This window comes from Schistocerca serialis, unplaced genomic scaffold (genome assembly GCF_023864345.2).
Source record: "Schistocerca serialis cubense isolate TAMUIC-IGC-003099 unplaced genomic scaffold, iqSchSeri2.2 HiC_scaffold_219, whole genome shotgun sequence".
In the NCBI taxonomy this organism is placed as follows: domain Eukaryota; kingdom Metazoa; phylum Arthropoda; class Insecta; order Orthoptera; family Acrididae; genus Schistocerca; species Schistocerca serialis.
Window position 1 is genome coordinate 12,501 of NW_026047783.1, and position 10,000 is coordinate 22,500.

The following is a 10,000-nucleotide window of genomic DNA, read 5'->3' on the forward strand; positions in this document are numbered from 1 at the left end:
TTGGTGAGAGCGTGGAGGCGCTGTTGCGGCTTCAGCGGAGCTCGGGAGATGACGTCCAGCTGCTCCACCAGGTGGCGACGTGGATTGAAGACGCAGCGACCCGCCGTGGAAAATTGCAGCCCCAGGTACCGGAAGGTTTCACCCACACGCAGGGCAGGCATGGTGGTATTGCCTGCTGTGAAGGTGACATTGCTGTCCACCTTCACCTTCTTCTCGCGCCCTGACGCGACTAAGGCGAGGGTGAAACACTTCCGGGCGTTGATCTGCAGCCCCAGGTGGGCGAGGGCTGCGGTAGCTGCGTCGATGAGGGACTGCAAGCCCCTCGGGGTCGCTGCAAACAGCAAGACGTCATCTGCAAAGGCCGCAGCGTTGACTCTGCGACCGAGGATCCGAGCTCCGATGTGGGAGGGCAGTTGGCCTAAAACGTAGTCCACCGCAAAGTTGAACAGGAGGGGGGAGAGGGGATCGCCCTGGCGAACGCCCCGTGCTGGCTGCACAGACACGCCCACGCCGGCGCCGTCCGCTATCACTGTCGTGCTGCCCTCGTAGCACCGCTCGACGTACTCGACAAAGCAATCCGGTAGGCCATGCGCCTTCAGCACAGGGCGAAGGGCAGCATGATCCACCGAATCGAATGCCTTCGAAACGTCGATCGATGCCACAAAGACAGAGCGGCAGGAGCGAACTGCGTCGGTGAGAGCAGTGTCCAAGATGAAAGTATTTTCCAACATCCCATCCCGAGGGATGAATGCCCGCTGACGTTCGTCCACAGCACAAGCGCGCATCAGGCGTGACGCGAGAACCTTGTGAAAGGTCCGCGCCAACACCGAGCAGACCGTAATGGGGCGAAAGTCAGCGGGGGATGTTGGTGCAGCCGTTTTCGGGAGAAGGGACGTCCGCGCGCGAAGCAGGCGTTCCGGGAGGGCGCGGGCCAGAAGGAAGAGATTCATCACTTTCACCAGGACTTCGTGCGGCAGGCGCCGCAACTCCGCTGGGGTAAGGCCGTCCGGCCCGGCCGCTGATCCCCTGGGCGGCAACGCGGCGGCGACCTCCTCATGTGTGACCGGCCCCCATAGGCACTCAAGAGCGACAAGAGAGTCATAGTTACTCCCGCCGTTTACCCGCGCTTGCTTGAATTTCTTCACGTTGACATTCAGAGCACTGGGCAGAAATCACATTGCGTCAACACCCGCTAGGGCCATCGCAATGCTTTGTTTTAATTAGACAGTCGGATTCCCCCAGTCCGTGCCAGTTCTGAGTTGATCGTTGAATGGCGGCCGAAGAGAATCCGCGCACCCGCGCGCCCCCGGAGGAGCACGCTAAGGCGGACGCGGCCTCGCAGCAAGGAAGATCCGTGGGAGGCCAAGGCACGGGACCGAGCTCGGATCCTGCACGCAGGTTGAAGCACCGGGGCGCGAACGCCGCGCAGGCGCGCGCATCCTGCACCGCCGGCCAGCACGAGGCCGACCAACGGCGAGAGCAGACCACGCCCGCGCTAAACGCCCGCACTTACCGGCACCCCTACGGCACTCACCTCGCCCAGGCCCGGCACGTTAGCGCTGACCCACTTCCCGACCAAGCCCGACACGCCCCGATCCTCAGAGCCAATCCTTATCCCGAAGTTACGGATCCAATTTGCCGACTTCCCTTACCTACATTATTCTATCGACTAGAGGCTCTTCACCTTGGAGACCTGCTGCGGATATGGGTACGAACCGGCGCGACACCTCCACGTGGCCCTCTCCCGGATTTTCAAGGTCCGAGGGGAAGATCGGGACACCGCCGCAACTGCGGTGCTCTTCGCGTTCCAAACCCTATCTCCCTGCTAGAGGATTCCAGGGAACTCGAACGCTCATGCAGAAAAGAAAACTCTTCCCCGATCTCCCGACGGCGTCTCCGGGTCCTTTTGGGTTACCCCGACGAGCATCTCTAAAAGAGGGGCCCGACTTGTATCGGTTCCGCTGCCGGGTTCCGGAATAGGAACCGGATTCCCTTTCGCCCAACGGGGGCCAGCACAAAGCGCATCATGCTATGACGGCCCCCATCAACATCGGATTTCTCCTAGGGCTTAGGATCGACTGACTCGTGTGCAACGGCTGTTCACACGAAACCCTTCTCCGCGTCAGCCCTCCAGGGCCTCGCTGGAGTATTTGCTACTACCACCAAGATCTGCACCGACGGCGGCTCCAGGCAGGCTCACGCCCAGACCCTTCTGCGCCCACCGCCGCGACCCTCCTACTCGTCAGGGCTTCGCGGCCGGCCGCAAGGACCGGCCATGACTGCCAGACTGACGGCCGAGTATAGGCACGACGCTTCAGCGCCATCCATTTTCAGGGCTAGTTGCTTCGGCAGGTGAGTTGTTACACACTCCTTAGCGGATTCCGACTTCCATGGCCACCGTCCTGCTGTCTTAAGCAACCAACGCCTTTCATGGTTTCCCATGAGCGTCGATTCGGGCGCCTTAACTCGGCGTTTGGTTCATCCCACAGCGCCAGTTCTGCTTACCAAAAGTGGCCCACTTGGCACTCCGATCCGAGTCGTTTGCTCGCGGCTTCAGCATATCAAGCAAGCCGGAGATCTCACCCATTTAAAGTTTGAGAATAGGTTGAGGTCGTTTCGGCCCCAAGGCCTCTAATCATTCGCTTTACCGGATGAGACTCGTACGAGCACCAGCTATCCTGAGGGAAACTTCGGAGGGAACCAGCTACTAGATGGTTCGATTAGTCTTTCGCCCCTATACCCAGCTCCGACGATCGATTTGCACGTCAGAATCGCTACGGACCTCCATCAGGGTTTCCCCTGACTTCGTCCTGGCCAGGCATAGTTCACCATCTTTCGGGTCCCAACGTGTACGCTCTAGGTGCGCCTCACCTCGCAATGAGGACGAGACGCCCCGGGAGTGCGGAGGCCGCCGCCCCGTGAAGGGCGGGGAAGCCCCATCCTCCCTCGGCCCGCGCAAGGCGAGACCTTCACTTTCATTACGCCTTTAGGTTTCGTACAGCCCAATGACTCGCGCACATGTTAGACTCCTTGGTCCGTGTTTCAAGACGGGTCGTGAAATTGTCCAAAGCTGAAGCGCCGCTGACGGGAGCGATTATTCCGCCCGAGAGCATCCCGAGCCAACAGCGGCGCGGGTCCGGGGCCGGGCCAGGTAGGTCCGTCATCCGGGAAGAACCGCGCGCGCTTGCCGGGAGCCCGAGCGCCCAAAGGGGCGAATCGACTCCTCCAGATATACCGCCGGGCAGCCAGCCAGGACACCGGGGCTCTGCCCAACAGACGCGAACCGAGGCCCGCGGAAGGACAGGCTGCGCACCCGGGCCGTAGGCCGGCACCCAGCGGGTCGCGACGTCCTACTAGGGGAGAAGTGCGGCCCACCGCACACCGGAACGGCCCCGCCCCGCGGCGAGTGGAAAGGCAACCGGACACGACCCCGCCGCGAATTGCTCCGCGCGGGCGGCCGGCCCCATCTGCCGAGGGCGGAGGCCAGTGGCCGGATGGGCGTGAATCTCACCCGTTCGACCTTTCGGACTTCTCACGTTTACCCCAGAACGGTTTCACGTACTTTTGAACTCTCTCTTCAAAGTTCTTTTCAACTTTCCCTCACGGTACTTGTTCGCTATCGGTCTCGTGGTCATATTTAGTCTCAGATGGAGTTTACCACCCACTTGGAGCTGCACTCTCAAGCAACCCGACTCGAAGGAGAGGTCCCGCCGACGCTCGCACCGGCCGCTACGGGCCTGGCACCCTCTACGGGCCGTGGCCTCATTCAAGTTGGACTTGGGCTCGGCGCGAGGCGTCGGGGTAGTGGACCCTCCCAAACACCACATGCCACGACAGGCGGCAGCCTGCGGGGTTCGGTGCTGGACTCTTCCCTGTTCGCTCGCCGCTACTGGGGGAATCCTTGTTAGTTTCTTTTCCTCCGCTTAGTAATATGCTTAAATTCAGCGGGTAGTCTCGCCTGCTCTGAGGTCGTTGTACGAGGTGTCGCACGCCACACCGCCAGCCGGCTGTGCACGCTACCGAGTAAGTACCGGTATGCGAACCGCCAGGCGACGGGCGCGCATCGCACGTTTAAGGAGACGCGGCCGGCCCCACAGGCGGCCACGACACTCCCAGGTCTGCGAAGCGGGGCAAACGCCGCGCGCTTCAGTATACGTAGCCGACCCTCAGCCAGACGTGGCCCGGGAACGGAATCCATGGACCGCAATGTGCGTTCGAAACGTCGATGTTCATGTGTCCTGCAGTTCACATGTCGACGCGCAATTTGCTGCGTTCTTCATCGACCCACGAGCCGAGTGATCCACCGTCCTGGGTGATCTTTTCATAGTTTCCACCATCTCTTTCGAGACAGTTGCATAGGCGGGACTGAGGCGTGTGGCGGCCCTGTTCCAGCGTTCAGTGTCCAACGGCCTCACGGCCGATGGGCGTCGTACGGCTCCACACCGGAGCGGACAGGCAGTCGGGCGAAAGTCATTCAAAACCGGCGCCAGGCGCCAGGTGCCGCAGGCCAGCCGCTCCAGCGCTTCAGCGCTCGTACCACACAACATTGCCGTTAGTTTTGAGACGAACGCGTGGTTCCGCACGCGGCGCACGGCTACTGCGAGCCGTACAGGTAGCTGCGTGTTGCGCGACACGACACGCACATCGAAAGACATGCAGTCTAGTCGGTAATGATCCTTCCGCAGGTTCACCTACGGAAACCTTGTTACGACTTTTACTTCCTCTAAATGATCAAGTTTGGTCATCTTTCCGGTAGCATCGGCAACGACAGAGTCAATGCCGCGTACCAGTCCGAAGACCTCACTAAATCATTCAATCGGTAGTAGCGACGGGCGGTGTGTACAAAGGGCAGGGACGTAATCAACGCGAGCTTATGACTCGCGCTTACTGGGAATTCCTCGTTCATGGGGAACAATTGCAAGCCCCAATCCCTAGCACGAAGGAGGTTCAGCGGGTTACCCCGACCTTTCGGCCTAGGAAGACACGCTGATTCCTTCAGTGTAGCGCGCGTGCGGCCCAGAACATCTAAGGGCATCACAGACCTGTTATTGCTCAATCTCGTGCGGCTAGAAGCCGCCTGTCCCTCTAAGAAGAAAAGTAATCGCTGACAGCACGAAGGATGTCACGCGACTAGTTAGCAGGCTAGAGTCTCGTTCGTTATCGGAATTAACCAGACAAATCGCTCCACCAACTAAGAACGGCCATGCACCATCACCCACCGAATCAAGAAAGAGCTATCAATCTGTCAATCCTTCCGGTGTCCGGGCCTGGTGAGGTTTCCCGTGTTGAGTCAAATTAAGCCGCAGGCTCCACTCCTGGTGGTGCCCTTCCGTCAATTCCTTTAAGTTTCAGCTTTGCAACCATACTTCCCCCGGAACCCAAAAGCTTTGGTTTCCCGGAGGCTGCCCGCCGAGTCATCGGAGGAACTGCGGCGGATCGCTGGCTGGCATCGTTTATGGTTAGAACTAGGGCGGTATCTGATCGCCTTCGAACCTCTAACTTTCGTTCTTGATTAATGAAAACATACTTGGCAAATGCTTTCGCTTCTGTTCGTCTTGCGACGATCCAAGAATTTCACCTCTAACGTCGCAATACGAATGCCCCCGCCTGTCCCTATTAATCATTACCTCGGGTTCCGAAAACCAACAAAATAGAACCGAGGTCCTATTCCATTATTCCATGCACACAGTATTCAGGCGGGCTTGCCTGCTTTAAGCACTCTAATTTGTTCAAAGTAAACGTGCCGGCCCACCGAGACACTCAATAAAGAGCACCCTGGTAGGATTTCAACGGGGTCCGCCTCGGGACGCACGAGCACGCACGAGGCGGTCGCACGCCTTCGGCTCGCCCCACCGGCAGGACGTCCCACGATACATGCCAGTTAAACACCGACGGGCGGTGAACCAACAGCGTGGGACACAAATCCAACTACGAGCTTTTTAACCGCAACAACTTTAATATACGCTATTGGAGCTGGAATTACCGCGGCTGCTGGCACCAGACTTGCCCTCCAATAGATACTCGTTAAAGGATTTAAAGTGTACTCATTCCGATTACGGGGCCTCGGATGAGTCCCGTATCGTTATTTTTCGTCACTACCTCCCCGTGCCGGGAGTGGGTAATTTGCGCGCCTGCTGCCTTCCTTGGATGTGGTAGCCGTTTCTCAGGCTCCCTCTCCGGAATCGAACCCTGATTCCCCGTTACCCGTTACAACCATGGTAGGCGCAGAACCTACCATCGACAGTTGATAAGGCAGACATTTGAAAGATGCGTCGCCGGTACGAGGACCGTGCGATCAGCCCAAAGTTATTCAGAGTCACCAAGGCAAACGGACCGGACGAGCCGACCGATTGGTTTTGATCTAATAAAAGCGTCCCTTCCATCTCTGGTCGGGACTCTGTTTGCATGTATTAGCTCTAGAATTACCACAGTTATCCAAGTAACGTGGGTACGATCTAAGGAACCATAACTGATTTAATGAGCCATTCGCGGTTTCACCTTAATGCGGCTTGTACTGAGACATGCATGGCTTAATCTTTGAGACAAGCATATGACTACTGGCAGGATCAACCAGGGAGCTGCGTCAACTAGAGCTGAGCAGCCGGCCGCCCGGGAGTGTGTCCCGGGGGCCCGCGCGAACACGCAAGCGTCCGCTCAATTATTCTGCAAACAGGAGGAGGCTGAGCTCCCCTGCACAACACACCTCGAAACCCTCTCAGGTCCCGGCGGCGCGCAGCGCCGTCCTAAGTACTTGGTCGGGTTCGAGAGAGGCGCAATCGCCCGGAGTTAGGCGAGTAGACGCTTTAGGTGCGACCACCCGTGCTCCCAACTGAGCTTGCCGCTGCCGACAGAGGCCCGGGAGCGTGCTGTCGTGGCATTGCCGGCGGGAGACAACACGCGCCACCTACGGTGACCGGCAGCTCCAACGCCAGCGCCACAGAAGGACAAAAGCCCCACTTGGGTGCCGAAGCGAACTCTCCCAGCACAGCGCACGCGCCAACACGTCCGCACAGCTGCGATACAAACCACCTGCGAGAACCGCTGGGGCGACCGAGCAGCAGACGGCGTCGCGGCGCCGAGCGCCGGGCGGCGGCGCATCCTCAGCGCACACAGTCCTCAATCGGACCAGCACACTGCAGATGGCCACCGCGCTTCGCACCGGGCCCGCGAGGACCTACTTTGGCCGCAAGGCGCCGCGAGCAGGGGGCGCCGGCGCGCAGCTGCGCCGCCTGCCGCGTCCGTCGGCCGGCGCGCCTGCCACTGGCCGCCCCCACCAGCCGGCTGTAGCGCGTGCGCCCACGCACCGCGCTGCCAGCACGCCGGGCGGCCCCCCCTCACCGGCCGGGGACGGTCCCACCCAGCCACCGCCGCGTATCGCCTCACACCCAGATCCCCTTTCGCGTTCGTGGGCATGGTGGGTCCCCTTTCACGTTCGTGGGCATGGTGGGTATCCCTGAAACAACCGGTTAATAGCTCGACCGATCGTCGCCAACACTGATTCACCTCTAGCGAGAACAACCGCACCACAACGGGTTACCTGTTGTTCATTTGCGTAACGTCACCAGCAAACGTAGACGTCCATCGCCATTTGCAACGAGTATTGCATGCCTGTGTCAGGTGTCACAACACACTACGTCTGCCCACATAGACGCAACAACATGTGCACGCCTCGAGAACACGTGGAAGGTAGCCCCCGTACGTATGCGGTGTCCATTGCGCGAACGACTGTCAGCCGGCCTCTGCAGGATGTCGCAGATGTGGAACGCGGTGCAACATGCTATCACGGTGTGTGAGAAGAGACGACTACGTCCGAATACACGCTCCACTACATCAACAGACTGCTCATGCTGATCGCCATCCAGGGCGTCCGTTCCTCCCACACGTCTGAATGGCGTACCACACTGCAATCCAGCTCTTATAGGGAGACGACACGTAGCTGCGTGCACAATATTTGGACTGTATGGTCTGCCGTTGCTAGGCGCAGTCGTCGTACGGTCACACATGTGCCACGATGTATCATTCAGTACATACGGACCAATGTGCAGTACAGTTTGTGGGTTTTGCGTACATCGGCGGACAGGTGACAGGCCGTACCACAACGTAGGCTGAGTACGTCGGCATGCGAAGGGCATTGAACATGCAAACTTCTCAACGACCAGCTTGCGAAGGCAGGGGGGAAGGGGGGGGGGCATGTACGTCCTGCTGCTATCCACATTACAGTGTATAGCAGGAGCATGTGGAAAGTCAGCAACACCTGCAAGGTGTTTAACATGACGCGATACACAGGGGACCGGGCAGTGCGAATAGCGAACTATATTGCGAGGGTTGCGGTTAGGCAACACTACACTAATTTAACGAGTTGCATAACAATTACAGAGCAGGTTCAGCGACAACGTGCGTCAGGTTAAGGCGCAATATAGGTTAGGTTGAGGCACAATATAGGTTAGGTTAAGGCACAACATGGGTTACGTTAAGGCACAAATTGGGTTACGTTAAGGCACAACATGGGTTACGTTAAGGCACAACATGGGTTACGTTAAGGCACAAATTAGGTTACGTTAAGGCACAAATTAGGTTACGTTAAGGCACAAATTAGGTTACGTTAAGGCACAAATTAGGTTACGTTAAGGCACAAATTAGGTTACGTTAAGGCACAAATTAGGTTACGTTAAGGCACAAATTAGGTTACGTTAAGGCACAAATTAGGTTACGTTAAGGCACAAATTAGGTTACGTTAAGGCACAAATTAGGTTACGTTAAGGCACAAATTAGGTTACGTTAAGGCACAAATTAGGTTACGTTAAGGCACAAATTAGGTTACGTTAAGGCACAAATTAGGTTACGTTAAGGCACAAATTAGGTTACGTTAAGGCACAAATTAGGTTACGTTAAGGCACAAATTAGGTTACGTTAAGGCACAAATTAGGTTACGTTAAGGCACAAATTAGGTTACGTTAAGGCACAAATTAGGTTACGTTAAGGCACAAATTAGGTTACGTTAAGGCACAAATTAGGTTACGTTAAGGCACAAATTAGGTTACGTTAAGGCACAAATTAGGTTACGTTAAGGCACAAATTAGGTTACGTTAAGGCACAAATTAGGTTACGTTAAGGCACAAATTAGGTTACGTTAAGGCACAAATTAGGTTACGTTAAGGTACAATATGGGTTAGGTTAAGGTACAATATGGGTTAGGTTAAGGTACAATATGGGTTAGGTTAAGGTACAATATGGGTTAGGTTAAGGTACAATATGGGTTAGGTTAAGGCACAACGTAGGTTAGGTTAAGGCACAACATAGGTTAGGTTAAGGCACAACATAGGTTAGGTTAAGGCACAACATAGGTTAGGTTAAGGCACAACATAGGTTAGGTTAAGGCACAACATAGGTTAGGTTAAGGCACAACATAGGTTAGGTTAAGGCACAACATAGGTTAGGTTAAGGCACAACATAGGTTAGGTTAAGGCACAACGTAGGTTAGGTTAAGGCACAACGTAGGTTAGGTTAAGGCACAACGTAGGTTAGGTTAAGGCACAACGTAGGTTAGGTTAAGGCACAACGTAGGTTAGGTTAAGGCACAACGTAGGTTAGGTTAAGGCACAACGTAGGTTAGGTTAAGGCACAACGTAGGTTAGGTTAAGGCACAACGTAGGTTAGGTTAAGGCACAACGTAGGTTAGGTTAAGGCACAACGTAGGTTAGGTTAAGGCACAACGTAGGTTAGGTTAAGGCACAACGTAGGTTAGGTTAAGGCACAACGTAGGTTAGGTTAAGGCACAACGTAGGTTAGGTTAAGGCACAACGTAGGTTAGGTTAAGGCACAACGTAGGTTAGGTTAAGGCACAACGTAGGTTAGGTTAAGGCACAACGTAGGTTAGGTTAAGGCACAACGTAGGTTAGGTTAAGGCACAACGTAGGTTAGGTTAAGGCACAACGTAGGTTAGGTTAAGGCACAACGTAGGTTAGGTTAAGGCACAACGTAGGTTAGGTTAAGGCACAAC

At 56.2% G+C, this 10,000-nt stretch overlaps 2 non-coding genes and 1 pseudogene across 2 annotated transcripts; all 3 read right to left on the reverse strand.

The window, feature by feature from the left end:
* Positions 1-3,972, reverse strand: part of LOC126444067 (large subunit ribosomal RNA) — a 6,680-nt pseudogene extending 2,708 nt beyond the window's left edge.
* A 188-nt stretch (positions 3,973-4,160) lies between these two features.
* LOC126444066 (5.8S ribosomal RNA) lies at positions 4,161-4,315 on the reverse strand. The gene has a single exon (XR_007582389.1). It is a non-coding gene; the product is annotated as a 5.8S ribosomal RNA (ribosomal RNA).
* A 353-nt stretch (positions 4,316-4,668) lies between these two features.
* Positions 4,669-6,577, reverse strand: LOC126444061 (small subunit ribosomal RNA). Its single transcript, XR_007582386.1, has one exon. It is a non-coding gene; the product is annotated as a small subunit ribosomal RNA (ribosomal RNA).
* Between the last annotated feature and the right edge of the window lie 3,423 nt (positions 6,578-10,000).